The sequence below is a fragment of the Lepidochelys kempii genome, chromosome 12 (assembly GCF_965140265.1).
Source record: "Lepidochelys kempii isolate rLepKem1 chromosome 12, rLepKem1.hap2, whole genome shotgun sequence".
NCBI classification, from domain to species: domain Eukaryota; kingdom Metazoa; phylum Chordata; order Testudines; family Cheloniidae; genus Lepidochelys; species Lepidochelys kempii.
The window spans coordinates 23,843,655-23,863,963 of record NC_133267.1 but is presented as its reverse complement, the minus strand read 5'-3'; the positions used below and the strand labels follow the sequence as shown (position 1 = coordinate 23,863,963).

At 41.9% G+C, this 20,309-nt stretch overlaps 1 long non-coding RNA gene across 1 annotated transcript in view; it reads left to right on the top strand.

Moving 5' to 3' along the window:
• Positions 1–20,309, top strand: part of LOC140896296 (uncharacterized) — a 33,708-nt gene that overhangs the window by 523 nt on the left and 12,876 nt on the right. The window contains exon 2 of the long non-coding RNA XR_012154507.1: positions 5,934–5,996. This is a non-coding gene — a long non-coding RNA (uncharacterized lncRNA). The remainder of the gene's footprint in view (positions 1–5,933; positions 5,997–20,309) is intronic.

Genomic DNA, 20,309 nt, shown 5'->3' with positions numbered 1-20,309 from the left:
CATCCCACCCATATCCCAGGGAGCGCTTTTCCCTCGGGTGGGGGAGAGCTGTTACCCCAATAGCCCCCCCCCGACACCGGGGGGGTAAAACCTGTTATCCCAAGAGCCCCTCACCCACACCCTGCCTGACACGGGGGGGGGGGGGTTAAAACCTGTTACCCCAATACCCCCCCACTGCCTGAGATTGGGGGGAACCTGTTATCCCAATAGCCCCTCACCCACACACTGCTTGAGACTGGGAGGGAACCTTTTACCCTTGTACACGCCCCCTGAGACTGGGTGGGGAGTAAAACCTGTTATCCCAATAGCCCCTCACCTACACACTGCCTGACACGGGGGCGGAGGGGGGGGAACCTGTTACCCCAATACCCCCCACTGCCTGAGATTGGGTGGGAGGTAAAACCTGTTACCCCAATAGTCCCCCGCACTGCTTGAGGGGAGAACTTGCTACTGCAATAACACTCCCCCCCACACACTGATTAGACGGGGAAGGAAGGGGTTTCTAGAAGGTGCTCCAAGCAGAAAACTCTATCTTTCATGAGCTATGTTTGTATAATAAACTGGCCTAAAAAAGCCATGGACCAGGGAAAATGAGCAAGCCAACACCCCGATTTCTTGAAGATCCTTCTATGGCTGTTTGTAGGTTCTGTTCTAATTCACCTTTGTCTTTCTGTATCTTTCTATTCTGGTGAAATCTATGACCGAGAACTCTTATTAGTAATCTTCGAAATCCAGGAATTTGTAGTAATTTTTTATCAACCAACAGTATAAGTAGATATTGGACAATCTATTGGATATTAAATCCCAGTTTCTTTGTTGCATCCTCCCTGCAGTATCTCCATGATCTCTCAGGGCTACATGTCATTTCCCACTCAGCAGCTGCAGTTAGATAGATGCCTTGTAAGATGTTAATTAAAGGCCTGGAGAACATTCCAATCAACATAAAACAAAAACCATTACCCCCCCCCCCCACACACACACAAAGGAAATGAATTGTATGTTTTGGTGTACATGCCATGTCTGCCTACATTCCTTACTCCTGGGGGCATTCTGTGCCAAAAAAAATTAAAAATTCTGCTCACAGTATTTTAAAATTCTGCAAATTTTATTTATCAAAATAACACTACATAAGCATGCCAGTTTCAATTATTTTGGTAATTTATTTCAAAATATGTGTCAGCAAGTATGTCTGTAACAATACAGACACAAAAATTTCTCCAGGATTAGAGAAACCACTATGACAACCCAGTTCCTGTTTCTCTGCTTCCTCCCCCCCCCCCCCCCCCCCCACCGCCTCTCCCCACCGCCTTAAGCCCAGCTGGGGGCAGGGAGGGAAGGGAGACACCCAAAACCCCTCCCCCCCAGAGCCACCTGCGCCCCCCCCCAGCCAATACATCCGCATCCCCTCCTCCTCAGAGCCCAACCGCAGGGCCCCCCCATTGCCAAACACCCATCCCCCCTAGAGCCCAGGGATCAGAGGGAGAAACAGCTTGATGCTCTGTCACAGGCTTGCACGGAGTCAGTTTCCTGCGCACCGCCGTCTCCTTCCCCCAGGGTGTAATGGGAACTGCAGCTGCCAGGAACCCTCTAGCTCAGTGGGTCTCAAACTTTTTTACTGGTGACCCCTTTCACAGAGGAAGCCTCTGAGTGAGATCCACCTAATAAATTAAACACACTTTTTAATATATTTAACACCATTATAAATGCTGGAGGCAAGCGGGATTTGGGGGGATTTGGGGAGGTGGAGGTTGACAGCTCGCGACCCCCCATGTAATGACCTCGTGACCCCCTGAGGGGTCCCGACCCCCAGTTTGAGAACCCCTGCTCTAGCTCTCTTCCCCTTCCCCCAGCAGTGTCTTCCATGGGCAAGCTGGGCTCTGCAGAATCCAATGGCCCCTAGTGGCTGCTAGCAGCACTGCAGCCCATTTCTGTGGAGGAAAGGAAATTCTGCATGCACGCTAATTTCTACAAAATTCTGCATTGCGCAGTAGCGCAGATTTCCCCCAGGAGTAATTCATGTCTGGCACACTGCTTTCCTGAAAGCAAACTAGCCTGGCCTCAGTCAGAAGAAATTTTAGTGACAACAATGAGAGGAAACCAAGCTAACATTATTGCTCTTCTGAACTAGGCAACAGGTGAGCTCCCTTTTAGCATTGTATAAAAGGAACTTAGTTACTTCTCAAATGTAGATTCAACTTCTTGGGCTGAAAGTGGAAAAAGGTCACCCAGCGCCTCTCTGGAAATGTCCTTCCCGCTAACACAGCCTCTTGTGTCAAAGAAAGAAGGAGTTCTTACTCACGTTAGAATGTTCCTGTCAAAACCCCATGACCAAACTGTAAGATTTCTGTTTAACCACAACCCCAATCTCAGAGGCAGGGGATCTATCAGGGTAAACACTTTTACCCTCTCCTCCAATTCCAAGCAGTGTGGGTGGATGGAAGGAGACTATTGGCGTAATAGCTTTTAGCCCCGCCCATGCACACGCACACACACACACACACACACACTCAGTGCCAGACTGAGTGCACAGGGCTATTGGATTAACAGATTTGCTCACACATACCTCCAAAGCCTCAGGAAGTGTGTGTGGGGGCTATAGGAGTAACAGCTTTTATACCCACAAGATACAGCCCAGATATCCTGAATTCTGCACGCACAGATACACATGTAAAAATATGTGCTTATTTGCATACCCAATTTGCATATGCATTATTGTAATGCTGGCTATTTGTATCAGCAGTCGTAGGAAATGCATGCAGCAGTTCTGAAAACTTAGGGCTATATGATCAATTTTTTATGTTGCTTGCATGTGTGAAACATTGATTTTTGACCAAATTTAGGTGTTCAAGTTCATGTGTAAGCCAAGACTGTAATACAATTTATTGACTCTATACCTGCCCACACAGTGTTTTGGTGTACACAAAGGAAACATGCTAGTAATAGCATTTGTATGCACAATTGCAATATTCATTGGCACAAATATAATAATATGGTTTTGCCAGATACATAAAAGATTTTGGGCCTCTGGTCTTATGTGTGTTTTTTTAAGCCTTGTAGAAATAAAACATATCTTGAGGAAGAATTCTGAAGATTAGTCTGGACAAATTACTCAATTCATTGCTACCTGGGACTATTTCCTCACCAATCGCCAAACATTTGTTTTAACATCTTCAACTTTAATTTTGTTCTTTCTCCAGTTGAAACTCTTTGATGTTTTCTCTGATGGTATCTGCAGCCAGCAGCTTTTCACTAGTGATTTAATTCATATTACACCAACCGTATAAACCGTATAAACAAAAATTTGAGGTAAATATGAAACATTAGCCAGGCCCTAATAATACTTGAATAATGTGTACTTCTAATATGCCTTCCTGGGACCTCAAATTGTGCCTTACATTCATTAATCCTCATAAGGGAAATCTGATGTAAGGAAAAATTTAGACTAAACTCATCATTTTAGGACCTGATCCTGCAAATATTTAACCACATACGTAACCTTATTCATACGAATAGTGTACAATGCTAAAAACTCAGTGGAACTACTCATGAATAAAGTTACATGCATGCTTAATTGTTTGCAAGATAAACTCCTCATTTCAGTGAGAACCAGACTGGGCCTTCAGGAAAGAGAGAAAACTGAAGAAACCTACCAACTAGTAGAGAAAGAAAATTAATTAATGCTGTCTAGATATGCCACTGATGTACACACCTTAACAAATTATTGCCAGGTAACTGGCCCATGTACAATAGTTCTTGAATTCAAGTGTCACCAGAACTACCAAATCCCTGCTAGGATAGAATCCTTTCCGATTTGTTTGATGCTAGGTGGGCTCCCATAGCAATGTTCCAGTATTAATATTGTGCATATTGTAATAATATATACAGTTATATTAAAGTGAAAGTACCATTACCTAAAGACCATACTTTCCTTAAGCCTTATGAACACTTTTAAGAAGGTTCACCACCTATCACCTAGAGTGCGAAAACTATTTGTCCTTGTTTTAATATTTTTTATTTTGTTTTTAATATTTTTGAGGTTTTCTGTGTGATCCCAGTTTTATGCTCATTATTTGTACTTTCTTCTGCAAATGTTTTTGTTCATAAAGAAAAACAGTATGGGCCTTCATTTTCCCTTACATTACATCCCTTAATGAGTCTGCATTTAGCAATTTGACTTTAGTCTTGCATATTTCTGTTGACATTTTACTTTCATGCTGGCTTTTTCATTAATAGAATGCTAATGCCAGGTCACAAGATGTGTATTTTTTTCTCTAGTCTCACACACACTTTCTTGAGATCAGACAAGAATGCAGGTAGGACACATGTGATTTTCATATTCTTGTGACATTTATTATATAAGAGTCAATATGTTCAAACCTGGGTGCCTAAACTTAGATACCTAATATATGGCCTGATTTTTCAGGAGTGTGGAGCAACCATAAATCCCACTGATGTCAACAGAGGATATAGATGCTCAACACCTATGAATATCAGGGAACTTATATTTAAACAGCTGAATATTGATACCGGAGTCTAATTTGGAGCACTCAGCTTTGAAAAGTTTTAATCAAGTTCCTCTGTATCCCCTTATTCCATATTCTCTAAGGAGAACAGCTTGATCTGGAAGAAAGATATTTGTGCATCACATTGCTCATAGGTGCCTAAATTTTTAGGCCATTCTGAGACTGCCTTATCTAAAGGGGAGAAGATTGCCATGTTCTGGCAAGGTAGTAAATTGAATATCAAACTGTGGCTGCCTTTAAACTCTTTCCAGTTTTGCCTTAGATAACTAGGGGCGCAATTCTGCTCCTATTAAAATCATTGGCAGTTTTGCTGTTGACTTCAGTAGGACCGGGGTCAAAGCCCTAGCTAATCTTACCTCAGTATTTATAGCACTATGCTTAATATAAGGTTTTTTAGTTATCTAAGGCAAATGAAAAGGGGTGTTTTTTTTAAGTGGTTAGGGATAAATAATAGGTTTCTCACTGCCACCTGTTATGCTCCCATTCCTACAATGTGACAGGAGAGGCGAGGCTGAAGAACTACACGGGGGAAAAAATGAAGTAGGTACATGGCCTGAAAGAAAAATACTATGTATCACAGGTACACTTGATTTAAATGGGACTCATTAGACCCAAAACAAGTCTGAACGAGAATAATGCACCAAGTAATAAAAGGTGAATTCTCAAGTACCCAGGCTTAGTAACTGCCACACCTGTCCTATATTCCCAAAAGCACAAATGAGGGCTGCAAGGATCAAGATAGCTTAGTATTTGAATGCATAAGGCCATGGCTCTTTTCCAAGGCTTGATCAGCCACTGCACGAAAATCCCCACCCATAATTACTAGGACATTCATAGTATTTGTCATGGGGAGTATTTTAATGAAGAATTTTGTCTGATTCATATACACCTGATATTAAACAGTGTTAATGGTTTAGGGATAAATCTTCAGTCAGTTGAAAAGCTTCTTGGTGGATCAGAACAACAGCTTGAACAAGGTAGCTATAAAAACAGTAATGAAATATGAGAGGCCTAGATCTGTTTATTCTCGTTTAGTCCCTTGCTGTGGGAAGGAGGAGGGCAAATACTCCTTAATTCTTGATTACTATTCTCCATAGCATCAATGGTTTTATTGTACCCCTGCAATGGTCTTTAAAATAATACACAAACCCAATATGCAGCTGCTTGAAAGAGGGGGAAAAGAAATCACAATCTAGTCACTCCCAGGTGTAGCCTGCCTGATTGTTTAGCCCCCCTGGACAGGAAAATTAGTAGAAACTGAGTTATTTATACTTGAATGATTTATACTTGAATGATACAAATTATACAGGAGGGAAATTTGAGAAAGCATATTGTGAATAACAGAAAATCTGTGATCGGCTTCAGTCCTGCTGCTGCTAATGTCAACCAGAATTTTGCTTTTTATTTCAGTGGGAGCAAGATCAGGACTTTTGTTAACCACATATGGTACGTTTCCTCTCCATCGAAGAAAATGTAAGTAACTCCATATCTTTATGTAAAAATTAGAGAGAGCACAAGAGTTCAATCCTGTTCCAACTGAAGTAAATATCAAAACTCATTGATTTAATTAGGAGCCAGGCCCCCCTTTTTGAGCTTTTTGAAATGGAAACAAGTTCTAAAATAATTGCAGAATGCAACTACGTGTGGCTCTTTTGATTTTGTGTGCTTTCTATCATGCCATGGTTTTCCTCAGTAAAACGAGGCTAGTTCACTAGCACATGCAGCCATTTGAAAGTCTCTGTCACACAAGTAAGTGTTCCCATGAGTACTCACCTGCTTTTCCTACACGTTCTAGATGGGTGCATAAGGAGGCAGATGGTCTCTAGTCTGATTTTGTGGTCTGTAACAGACACCAACTAATATCCCATCTTGTGCTTTATCTGGAGGATGTTGATCCATAAGCATTCAAGATCATTTTCTTCCAAGTTATCAGTGACTCAGAAACAGGTAATGCCATTTTTGATGTAGTGCCACTCCCCCTTCCCTTTTGCCTACTCAGTCCTTTGTAAATAGGTTATGACCATTGATTTTAACATTTTAATCATACACATCATCCCATCAGGTTTCAAAAATACCAAGTAGATTGAATTTATGGTCATAAATGAGCAATTTCAGTTTCTCTTGTTTGTTATCCAGACTCCTAGGGTTGGAGTATAGGCAATTCAAGAATTTCTTCTCTTCATGTCCTTTGGTTCCTTGATTAATTTTGTTCTCAGCATCTCAATTTTGTGCTGAGTGCTTCTATCTTCCCTCTTTTTTCTACCCCATTTTCTATTAATTTAACTCCCTACTGACTACTCTAGCCAAAGTGTTCCTGAGGAGATCAGTCCCACCCCTTCTACTGAGATGGAGGCCATCCAACCTATAAATGGGGAGTTCCATCTCCCCATGGAAAGTGGCCCAATGTTTCACTAAACCAAATCCCTTCATTTTAGACCACTCACCTAGCCAGTGGGTTCTTTTCTAGAATCTTCTGCTTTTTGTCCTCCTTCACTTGTGGGACAGGAAAGATCTCAGAGAAGACCGCTTGGACATTCTTCTTCTTTAGCACACTTCCAAGTTCCCTGAAGTTATCTCAGATCTGTGATGTAGTGTCATTAGTGACAATATGAACAACTATCAAAGTCCTTGTGCGTCAGCTTTAGAAGCCTATCCAATCTTAGAGTGGCATCTTGTGTCTTGGTTCCAGAAGACAGCATACCCTTCTATTGTCCTCCTGTCCCTTGAAGAATGTTCTTTTGATTCTTCTGAGTATTGACTGTCCAACAAGGATCATCTGTCTTCCTTAGATGATTGGCAAACTCTTTGCGGGAAAGCTTGATTATCTTACAGGTTGGGCCAAGCTGCCATCCACATGTGTGTCTTGATTTATGTTGCTTAATCATATTAAAGGACAGTTGATCAGAGTCATCAGTACATTCACTATGACCATCCATTAGCAATGGCTTTATTTCTAGGTGTGATATTCTCAATAGTATGGAAATACCCAGAAAGCTCTCAGATAATCCATACACTAGCAGTATTGGTATCTGAGCTCTGGAAAAAGCTACAGCATTTGTGTTTGTGCTTTTAGATGCACTGAATTCCACACACTAGAAGTTTCAAATGGATACCAGGTTCTCAACATAGAAACTTCAGAAGATACCCCTCAAGATCCATGCAAATAAATGGATATTTTTGGTTTCTGGAAGTTAAGAAATTATCATTTTGTGTTGACCTAAAATTAATCTTTTTTTTTAATTTTTGGTGAACCAAAAAGTTAAAATGTTTAATTTCCACCCCTGTTATATTTCAATTTTGAGCATTTTTAATATTTTTTAAAAACTAATAAAATTGAACTACATTTTAAAAAAAGTCACTTATGTTCTTATGTGTTCTTTGCAAGCCAGATTTGGGGTAGGCTGCAATAACTTTTGCCCTCCAGGTCATTCCTAACTGTGGGTCAAAATCTGTAATACATTGTTTTCCTTTAGGATAATACTATAATTATCTAGTTACATTATAAACCATTTTAATACTTGTGTTAACACCCTGGGCACCCAAAGAACTTTACGGCTTGATTCTTTTCCAGGATGCATGGGCACATGTTGCTTATCTAGTAGAATCATCTGCTGAGCTTGTACAGGCTTGCATGTGTGGCATCCATTGTTATGAAATGCACAATGATGTGCACCTGCTTAACTAAGACCAGAATCTTGGCCTCAGACTACATTATTATAGAAATTCCAAGCTTGGCTAACCAAACATCTGTGTATTTATTTGTGTCCATTCATAAATGATTAAATTCATTCCTATGCAGTGCGTCCAGAAAAGGTCTATGCACCATTTAAGTCATAGTTAAGCCCTATCTTAACTATTTAAGTGGGACTTAAATGGTTCATAGGCCCTGTTATTATCGACATAAATATAATGCAGTATTTTAAGATACAGCACACAAAACATGTTACATTAATTCTTTTTATAACAGTGCAGCTCAAACACTGATATTATTATATCTATGTCTGATTAGGAATTTTGCCTGCATAAAGAATACAGGATCAAACCCTACTTATTTGTCTAAGATTAAAAGTTAACTTTACTAATGTCGGAAATTGTTTACACCTCTCAAATTCCCCATGAATTCAATGGATGTTTTGGGTGAGCAAAGAATGAAGGATTTTATGCTGATATTAACAACTATAAATAGTTTACATGAATAAATATTTGTTCCTGATTTACTTATTGACTAGATAAAACTATTCAGAGTGAATAATTTAGGACCTGATCCTGCAAAAACTTATGCACATGCATAACTTAACTGAGTTGAAGTTACACATGTGTGTACATTTTTTGCAGGATGGGGACCTTATTCTGTGAATGTAGCCTTTTTGACTTATAAACAGACTAATTTTTTAAAATGTTTATTTGTTTAAAAATTAAGAACATATTTCAGCTCATGGGCTCTCCATAAATTATTTGCTTCGGCTTTGTATTTGGTTGGTTTTGTATCTGGTTGTTCGCTATTTGGCATGTTAATTGGTCACCTAAGTCACATATTATTGTTTCTACTTCTTGGTTGGATGATTGAATGTTTTATTAGGGAAATTTCAACATTGCTTGGTGAGCCCTTCCAACATGAGACTTCATATAAATACACTAGTACAACAATTCATTAGATTTTTACTTTCTGAAACATTCTTGCAAGCAAAAAACCCACTCATGAATGCTCCTGGAAAACAAACAAAAAGGGTTGTGAATTCCCTCTAAATGAGTTCTCCATTTTTATCTAATGTGTGATGGAAAATACTTTTTTGGAGCATTCACTCAATTCTACTAATGACTACTAATAAAATGTAAAAAGTAATGGAAATTGTCTGTTGGTCTAAGTTACTCCACTTGATGTGTTAATTTATATTTTACAACAACATTTTGGAATTTCTTCTTTGTATCTCTGCTTTAGTTTCTGCACTTTTATGGGACAATGATTCATTCAGGAGAAATTAATGGTCATCTGACTCAGCCTGGTTTGTGATTAACTGTTACTGCACCAAAAATAAGATAAAGATTTGGTGTAGTTAGAGCATAATATTCCAGTTCAAATAAAAAATGTAAATTTAAAGATCTTATGGACTCACTGCTTGGTTTGTAACTTCTCTGTATTTTTATTAGCAAGGGTCAATGCTGAGCTTTACTGTGCATATTTAATATTCCTTTGAAGACTTGGAGGAAGGGGAGGAGGTGTTATCTCTGCTGCTTGGGAGTGTCAGGTTGGTTTGTTTTATGTTTTCTGACCTTTGGAATTTAAATTGAAAATGAAGGGGACTTTTCTATGTGACTAGAAAATGTTTCTGTGGGAGGGGATGCTATCTCCTTGGCTTGCTGTCTAGTTCCCTGGTCAGTCTTGAGTGCAGTCATGCTGTTGCTACATTAACGTATTGTAGATGGAAATTTCAGCACGATGCTTTATGTAAGAAGTGTGTTTCAGCAGTCTCATCAATGTAAGTGTAGTGAATTATTTGTAAGAGAGAGTCAAGGAAATTCCTTTCTCAAAAGTACCAGTATCTGTTGCTTAGCTCCAAATCTTCAATGGCTTTCAAGCCAGAGAATGTACCTCTTCTTTTCTGTTTATGTATTTTTCTGTTGTTTCCCTTACACTTGCTAAATATATTACAACATACTATTACTTTGATCATTAACATTTGGGATGTTTGTATTATTTCATGCATACACACACGTAGGAATTTCAGAAAACACCCTGTTGGCTCCTACTTCTTCTGATTCCTTCAAACTTTTCATTACACTTAGTGGATCAAATCCTGTTTAGTTTGTTGTTGGTAATCCCTTTGAAGTCAGTGGGATACTTTGCCTAAGGTAAAGTAAGCAGAATTTGGTACAGCATTGAGGTTAAGCTTTCAGATGCAAAATGTTGTCGACTTTAACACTAATTTATTCTATAGTGGTTAGTATCTAGACTGGTTAAAACCTGATTTTTTTTTTTTTAACGTGAGACAAGTCAGAGCCTGATCTTGCTGCCACTAAAGTCAATGGCATACTCTTTATGACTTTAACAGAAGCAGGATTAGACCATGGATGTGTTGTCTTTATCTTCCTGTGACTAAAAGTCAGATCCCAGAAGCATTCTTACATGCAGTGTTAGCAGGATCAGGACCTAAAATATCAGCTCTGGGAGAATGCTAACATGCTACAGTAATTCAAAAAAGAATGTAAAATAAATAGAAAACACAATGTAAAAAAATGCAATGCAATCAGATTCTTGACCTGACTATATCATGGGCCCGATCCTACAGTCCTCATTCAGACAAACTCCCACTGAAGTTAGCAGCCAGACCCACTGCACCTGAGGAATGGGAAAGGCATCCTGATTGGGAACTTTCCAGTCACTTTCCAGTAAACTGGAATCTGACATTTGGTCTCCTGTAACAACCTCCTCCCTGGAAAGGGATTTTAGTGGGTATAGAGAGGAGAGTTTGGGCTACATGTTGGGGAATATATTTTGTGAAAGGACACAAATAAGTAAATAAGTAATTGCACTCAGAGCTATCCCGTCCATAGGACAGATGGGGCAACCACCCCGGGCCCAGCGCTTCGGGGGAAGCAGGGTCCAGGGCAGCCTGGGGGATTAGCAGGTTAGCTCCTGGTGTTGCTTGTGGGAGGGGTAGAAGCCGGAAAGAGGCAGGGCGGGGGCTTGGGGAAGGAGTGGAATGGGGGTGGAGCAGGGGCGGGAAGAGGTGGGGCCTGGGGGAAGGGGTGGAGTGGGGGTAGAGAGGGGTTGTCCCAGGCCCTGCACCCCCCTAGGGATGGCCCTGATTGGATGACCTTATTTTTGTAACCCTTGTCTGTCCATCTATCCATTTCCCTATCTATTGTTATAGCTCTGACTTATTGTGTCATGCCCACTATTGGATTGTAAACAGTGCCGGGTTTACAGTGGCGCCCTGGAGCCGGGCCTATGCTCAGAAGGGGCCCCAGCCTGCTCTTCTTGCCCTGTGTCCTGAGACCCCTCCAGCCCGCTGGCTCCCGCAACCCCGCCCACCACTTGCTCCTCTCGGCCTGCCCGCTGAGGGCTCCTCTTCACCCCCTGACCCCACCCGCCAGCTTCTCTCTGTCCTCTGATTGGACCCTAGCGCACCTCCGGCTCCGGGAGTCTCTGTCTCCCTGGAACTGAGCCACCTAGGACTGGTGCAGAAGCCTGGCCAGTCTCGGACAGCTAGGCAGGACAGTGTCAGGGGCTTGGCTGGGCCCTTCCAGGCAAGTGGGTCCTGAGGGAGCCTGGCTGCGGCAGGCCCTGGCCTGGGTGATTGCACCACCCCCCAGGGGCCGGAGCAATTCCCCACCCCAGGACCAGCCCAGGCAGCTAAGCTTGGCAGACAGTCACCTCCCAACAGGGCCAGTGACTGCAGCTGGGAGGGAGGGCATGGGGGAGGAGCTGTCTGGATGGGGGATGGTGCTGGGCTGTGAGGGGGCAGGGAAGATCTGTGTGTTGGGGCACTAGGGAGTGGGGGTTCTGTGTGGGCTGCTGGGCAGTTGTGGTGGGGCTGTGGGCAGGGGGGCCCTGGGCAGGGTGGTGTTGGGCAGGGCACTGTGCATTTGTGGCAGGGTCTGGTGGGGGCACTGGGCATAGTGGGTCCAGCGAGGCTCTGGCCATAGGGAATCAGCGGGGTGTTCCAGCATTGGGTGGGGGGGAGCTGTGTGGCGTCATATAGGCCCACCCCCCGAGGAGAAGTGGCATGCTGGCAGCACAGGGCTGGGCAGGCCACTGTGCACCTGGCAACTGCCAGTTTGTAAATAGTGCCCTCGCACTGGGCTGGGCAGAGAAGGGCCGCTCATGCCAGGCCCCTGGCTGGCCCCTCGGGACAAAGACTGTGCCTTCCTATATCTCTGTACAGTGCCTAGCACATTTGAGTATATAAATAATAACAATAATAATTTTGTTTTTGCAAAATGCTGAAAGATCAGGTCCATGGTGGATATTGAGATAATCCAAGGCCCTGTTGTATTGTCTTTTTTTTTTTTTTTTAAAGTCCCCAATGACATCAATAAGAAGTTGTACCTAAACCAGTACTAGGCTCCTGGTTACTTAATGGGCCTTCCCAAAATGTACAACATTAACCCATTTTTTGTAAATATGCTTTTTAAAAAGTACAGAATTGTTTTGGGTTAGATTTATTCAATCCCAGTGTCCTGCTGGTAATCTAACATCAATTTTATGGTTAGCCCAGTAGTCCAAATATTGTATTAAGACAGCAAATTCAAGTATCTCTGCTGCAGGCTAACTGCAAGAATATTTTGTATACCTAAATAAACTAAAGCAAATAAAATGAAAAGAGGCAGTTTTTTTCCCAATTTTTTTCATGCAATTTAATTTTATGTTGGAATGTTCACACATTCTGTATTATCAGCTATTTGTAACAAGTGTAGCACTATTTCCCCTGTTTATTAGAAATTAGAATTTATGACGGGAGCTGGTAATCATAAGATTCTCATGGTATCAAGGTGAATTATATGTATACTTCGGGGGACACTATTCCTTCAACTAACTGGAATTTCTAAAACAGAACTGGGGCAGTGGTGTGGGAACAGTTTGTATGGTGCGGGTGCTTAGAGCCATTGATCCAAACTATAAACTCTGCATATGATGGAAATCACTTCAAGACAGGGGGTCAAGCCACACTCCCAACACCGCTAGTTCCAGCACCTATGAACTGGGGTAATGGGCAGCAAACTGATAGTCCCATCAGATAGATGTAGAGTCCAGACTGATTTTATCCATGACCGTGTCAGTCAAACATGTAACATTGTCAGTGAGTAACATTCTAGGCTACTTGCTTGCTGGATTTATTTGTAGGTCAAATTAATGTCTGATGGACTAAATTTCAGGTGGCACCAACAATACAGCCAATCAGATATAAAGCGTTCTAGCCTTTGGACTGTGGGGGACGGAATGCTTTGGAGAGCAGAGTAAGACTCAGTGAGGAGTGTATGTTCTCCTGTCTGTTGCTGTTCTGTTGTATTATAATTGCTAGCATGTTGTGATGCTATTTAGGATCCTAATTCAGCACCTACTAAAGTCAATGAGAGTCTTCCCACTGACTTCAGTGGGGGTTGGATTGGGATATAGAAGAACAACATATATTTTCCTATATATTCTGTTAATCTATAAAGTGCCATTAAACAAAAAAGAAAGGAATGCAGTTTTCTGTGATCATTTATTTTAAGGGAAATGTCTTTTAAGATACGTCAATTTAACTTTTCCTTTGGCTTATTTGCATAGTTAAGGCAAATCTTTGGAGGAAATAAACAGATGCTATGACTGTGGGGAAAGCGGAAGAGAAGAGGTTTTAAGAAGTTGCACCAGTGCAATTGTTAGATGGTGCCGTGGTTAGCATGCTAGCTTAGGACTTGGGACACCTGGGCTCAATTCTCTGCACTGTCACTGACTTCGTATGTGACCTTGGGTAAGTCACTCCATCTTTCTGTGCTTCAGCTCCCCACCTGTAAAATGGGGGATAATAGCACTTTTGTGCCTCAGAGGGCTGTTGTGAAGATAAATCCATTAATGCTTGTAAGGCAGTCAGGTACTATGGTAATGGAAACTACATAAGTAGCCAAGATAGATGATTGAAAAGTAAGTGCAGACAGGAGATGGGGGAGGTAGTGGGTAAATTGTAGTAAAGGATGAAAAACAATGAATGAATGGGTGGAGATGGGGGAACTATGGAAGAAAATTGATAATGGATACAGACTGATAAGAGAATTTTAAAGAATTATAGGGTGAAGTCTGAGACCCATGAGAATGTAATAGAGGTAGCTTGGGAAGGAAACAAGGGGGTGGGGGGTTAGAAAAAACTGTCACATACTTTCTCACACACCTTTGTGTGTTGTTTGTTTACACTGTAATTTCTATGGAGCAGGGACTTGTCTTACTCTGTCTGTAAAGCCCTCTGCGCATCTTGGGCACTATTTAAATGGTAAATCAAATAAGATTTTAATAAAAGAGGTGTTGTGTAAGTAAAGGATTGCTAATGATAAAAAGTGGTTCGATTAACTGGTCAACAGCTTATGGTTTTAGGGCCAGATTTTGCAGGACTGCAGGTAACATATTACAGACACGGTAGGTTTTGAGCTACAGTTTTGAAGAGATGAGTAGTAATCAGGGGAGAGGGAACTGGGTAGATGTTTCCTGGTAACTGATACAGCAGCAGCAAAGAAAAACAAAAACAGCAGAGGGAGGTCTGAGAAGAGGCCAGAACTGGCAAAGCATAAGGAGTGAGTAGAACATAGGGAGAGAATTGATTCTGAACTTGGATGGGGAAAGATAGTGGAGGTTTGATGCCTTTCACCTATGTGATGTAAGCACCAAAGAAAATAACCCCCTAATGATAAGTAATTTTTCTCTCACTGGACCAAACGTAGCATGTTATAAGTGATTTTTTTTTACTGTCGGGATAACCGAGTGCTGAGATACTCCCGGTTCGCTGGCTTCCATGGGAATGGGACTGGGTCTGTAGAGACCATTCCTCTGAGGAGCTCCACATCTGTGTGTGGAAGTGAGGGGATTCCTGTCTACTATGTTATGGAATGGTGATCCAGATCATCCCACCCCCGAAACCCGCCAGAAGGCAGACTAACATGGCCGCTACTCTGAAATCTGGGAAAGGGGGTTTCCACAAGGAAACTTCTCTTTTACTATGGGGCCAGGCTATATGAAGTAGGTAGGCTACGTGGCCTGCCACCAACCTGGTGGATCCCCAGGTCTTCATTAACATGAAAACCTTGTGCTTCTGGCTGCTCCCTGGCTCACTGGAAGTGTGGCTTCAACTGAGTCACATTAACAGGCACCATCTCTGGCTGGGGCAGCCACTGGGATCACCAGGGAAGGGCTGTCCATCAAGCTGTACTCTTTTCTGCATGTCTCTGTCCCTTAGCCCTGCCCTTGGAAGGCCAATTCCCCTCTTCCCTACCCATCTAGTCTCGTCCCCCTGCATAGGCAGGGGAAAGGGGAAAGGAGAGGTTAGCCTGTGGTGCAATACTGGCTGACTCCTATTTTGCTTCTGCAGCAGGGGGTGGAAGATCTGTGCCCTCAGAGCATAGGTCTAAGCCAGTATATTTACAATACCTTAAGAAAGGAGTGTCAGATTAATAGCCCTTCCTATGGACTCCTTCTGTTGGGTCCTGTTACCACTTTCAAAGTACAATCTCAGAGTATCTAAAACAAATATTACTGATCACAGCTAAAGTTTACCCAGTTAATAAAAAATTAGATGTTATATACTTTGGAGGACATCAAATAGTGATTTGCTTCTTTTTTTTTTTTTTACAATTTACTCAATTTTAAAAAAAATCTTAGGTCTGATCAGAATAATTAAATATTGAATATCATAGCTTAAAAATATAATTCTGTATTTACATGTGGGCAGGATTTCTGGTTAGTTCATCTAAAGGTTTCTGTCAAATGTTAAATACAATGATATTAACGAAATGTGGGCACACTCCATTCAAATATGAAACACAGATTGACTAAGTATTTGCAGAAGCATCAAGATATGGGCCAGTATTGCTTATATCTACTGCCTCATTATTCAGAACTACCCACTCCCCCCAGTTCATGCACAAAATTATCATTAATGTCAACAGTAGTTGTGCGTGCAAACATAGGACATTCTGGAACCCTGTTAGTGATGGTGAAATGTCCTTACTTAACAAAGTAATAAAATAAATGTATCTAGTACAATGGGATCCTGGTCCATGGTTGGCGCTCCTGGTTGCTACCACAATACAAAATATAGAATAAGAATAAGCTTTACACTTTGTGTGCACTTTCATACTAGTGGAGCAGAATGAGGAATATTGTACTGGGCATGCAATATGTAAAGCCAAATAGATCCTGCAGCTATATGCACAAGTAAATTGCTTTGAAGTCAATGAGAGTCTGGAGTATGAAATGACTGCAAGGTAGATGTGGGAAAAGAAAAGACTTTGGTTTGCTTTGCTATCAAGCTGGCATGTTTAAGGGCCACTAAATTAATTTTAAACCCAAAAAACAATGCATTTGTATTCTTTAATTATTACAATCTGCTCTTTCTTTTCATTTTCTCAGACTCCTCTCCTTACTAGCAGCAATCACAACTGATTTTGTCTAGTTAACTGATAATATTGTTTACAATTCTAGGGCCTTTTTCCTAATAGTTCCTTAGCCTTACAGTTATCAGAGAGCAGGATCTTACTATGAGATGGAAGAATAGCACCCTCAAGAGTTGACAGCAGTGCTGTTCCAGAGATGAAGTGAGCTGTAGCTCACGAAAGCTTATGCTCAAATAAATTTGTTAGTCTCTAAGGTGCCACAGGTACTCCTTTTCTTTTAGTGATGCAATAGGCATCCTTCCTCTTTTGGGCTGAATTCATTAACTCCTTAACACATTTAGCTGAGACCAATAGGTCTGGGGACTGAAATCCGCTCTTCCAAATGCGCTGCTATCCGTCCACAAGTTTGGAAGTGAAAATATGTATTTATATCATCTAGAGAGGTTATCAGTTGCTAGGTTTTCTAGTTTATTAGTTTTCAATTTCTTAGAAAAGTGAGGGACAAAAAAGCAGAACACAATAAGAACAATCTCATTTGTGTAAGGCTGGTGACCGAGTTTGCCTTATATTAAAGTCCATTTAAAATGTAACTAGATCTAAGGAGAAACATGCTAGGCAAACCAGTCAACATGACTAATTGTAGGGACTTGTTTGGTTGCTTGTTTGGGTGATAATGATGGTAGTTAAGAATAGAATAGAATATGATCCCAAACTTTCAGCCTTTACTTCGAATTTCTTTTAAGTTGTGGGTTCAGATCAAAACTTCAGAATTGTTATAAAATATTAATATGTTTTAAGGGCACTAGTAAATCCAACTGTTGTTGGATTGCAAACATTTTGGGTACACGTGTATGATGCACAGTACAACAATGACCATTCATTTTAAATAGTTAGAGCCTATTGCTGTTGACTTCAATGAAGGATAAGGCCCTTAAAAACCTTGAGGTATAAATTAATCATCAACTGGTAGTCAGAGAGAGATTTCCTCCCAAGGGGCAAAATCCTGGACTCAGACAAATAGTCTCTTTGTTGTGAATGGAGTTACTTGTATAAAGCAAGCAGGAATTGGACACACATTATAGTAATGAATAATTAGGTGCAGTATGGAGGTTTTATAATTTCATCTGAGGTATCCAGACCTGGTTTCTGTGAGAGACTAGAGGACTCATTCTGCATTTGCCTTTCAGAATTCCCATTAAAAGCCCGTAGACTTTTGGTTGTGCAAGAACTGCTAGATAGCATTCCACATGGATCACTGGCTCATTCCACTCATGGCAACATTTATATCAATCCTGGTAATCTTTAGGAAGAATTATTTGTGTATCCAGAAAAATCCAAGACGAACTTTACATTATTTTTTTAAATTTTATATTGAAAATGGAGATGTACATTTCTAAATCTGCACATGAGCCTCTTCCCCTGCTGTAATTACTGAATCCATTCTCCAGTCAGAGACTCTAGTACAACTGAGCCCTTAGAACACAGTGTTCTTACTCTTTCCAATCATACAAGATAGAATATTTATTTAGATTCACAATATATAACATATCCCATATAAGAACAGTGTGAATCTCACATTCCAACTTTATTTTCCCTTCAAAACATTCACTGTCAGATAGTATTAGTGGCATAAAATTCAGCTCCTTTTTGAGCCAGTAACTACCCACTATTTTAGAGCTTTATCCTACATCCCCTCTTACTCATGAGAGGAATCCCAGTGAAGTTAACAGAATTACTAAATTACTAACAAAAAGAAAAGGAGGACTTGTGGCACCTTAGAGACTAACCAATTTATTTGAGCATGAGCTTTCGTGAGCTACAGCTCACTTCATCAGATGTTTACCGTGGAATTCCACGGTAAACATCTGATGAAGTGAGCTGTAGCTCACGAAAGCTCATGCTCAAATAAATTGGTTAGTCTCTAAGGTGCCACAAGTCCTCCTTTTCTTTTTGCGAATACAGACTAACACGGCTGTTCCTCTGAAACCTAAATTACTAACAGAATTCAATTACTAACAGAATTCAAGTTGCAGTGGGGGAGGTTTAGATTGGATATTAGGAAAAACTTTTTCACTAAGAGGGTGGTGAAACACTGGAATGCGTTACCTAGGGAGGTGGTAGAATCTCCTTCCTTAGAGGTTTTTAAGGTCAGGCTTGACAAAGCCCTGGCTGGGATGATTTAACTGGGAATTGGTCCTGCTTTGAGCAGGGGGTTGGACTAGATGACCTTCTGGGGTCCCTTCCAACCCTGATATTCTATGATTCTACTAAGGGAGCAAGGCCTATTATAGTGAATAAGAGTTTGCAAAACCAGATTCTTACTGAAGACTTAAAAAAAAAAGTCACATTTTTTTCTCCTAGATAGTTTGGCAAGGAGTTTCTGGTTTCTTAGTTGGGACCAGGGAATTAAGCAGGGGGAATACAAACTAGTCCTTATAGTACAAGTACTTTACACATATTTATGGAACAGGAAAACAAACTTTTTCAACCCCCTTCCATTTTCACATCTGTCTCTGCAGCATCCCTTAGCCCTTTTAGACTTAGACCTGCTCCCATCGACTCCAATGGCCCTTAGGTTTGTTTCATCAAGGCACATTTCAAAGGTGTCAGCTGGAAGTGCGAGATCTATACAGGATAGATAGCAGAACCACACAGCCCCAGGGGAACCCTATGTATACACATGCTGTCTTGCACCAGAAGGAAATAATGTACATCTTCGCTTCTCCCAAGCGGAGGTCTGACTCTCCTATTATGGCTTTGCCAGGGAGGAGCTATTGTAAGGACATACTGTTCCGGGCACGAAGAGAAGTCACGCTGGCTGGGAAATGCCTGTCCTCTCTCAAAGCCCCCGGTCGGGACAGTCTCAAGGAAATACAGCCAAGGGACAAGCACACAGCCGGGCCCAGCCACGGTCACTGGCCGCCCCAGAGCTCCCTAGGGCGCGAGGTTTATTGGAGGCGAAGGCTGACAGCTGGGTCACGCGCGGTGCGGAGCTAGACTGGTGTGTTTGCATTTCGGAACTCGGTCAGTCCAGTTATCTCTGGGGTCCAGATTGTTACAACTAGGGCCCGTGCACTTATCGCCGACTTTCTATTGCGAAAGTAATCCGGGCCGTGCCATGCCCCCGCCCCCCGGCACGGGGCAGCGATCGCTCGCAGGGTTGGCAAAGTTAAGGAGCAGAGACCTTCCCATTTCGTTTAGCCAGAGGCTGATGGAGCCGGTTGTTACACGAGCAAGACGGGAATGTGTTGGAGAGACCCCCCATACTATCATTGCTGGGGCGACCCTGGGTGTAAGTGCCGGGAAGCGATGCGAACAGTTACAAAAAGAAACGAGAGGCAGAGGCGCAGGGAGCACTGCATAAACTGCCGCTGGCGTTGGAGCGGGGCCTGTCTGGTCGGTCTGTGGCATTTCTGCTTTTCCACCCAAATTCTCCCGGCCTGTTCTAAATGTGACAGCGAATCAATGTCCCCGTGCACTGAAGCCGAGCGAATGGCTGATGTCTGGCTTTGGCGATGTTATCAGGCGTGAGACGCAGCTATGTCACGCACAGAACTTTGTACGTTGTAAAGATAACATTGACCACAGAGGCCTCATTGCAACCCACCGAAACTCATTGCAACCCACCTTAAACCTCAGCCGCTTTAATCCCTCAAAAAAACCTTTGCCTACAGGCATCCCGAGGGGTCTCCTTACCCCGAGGTC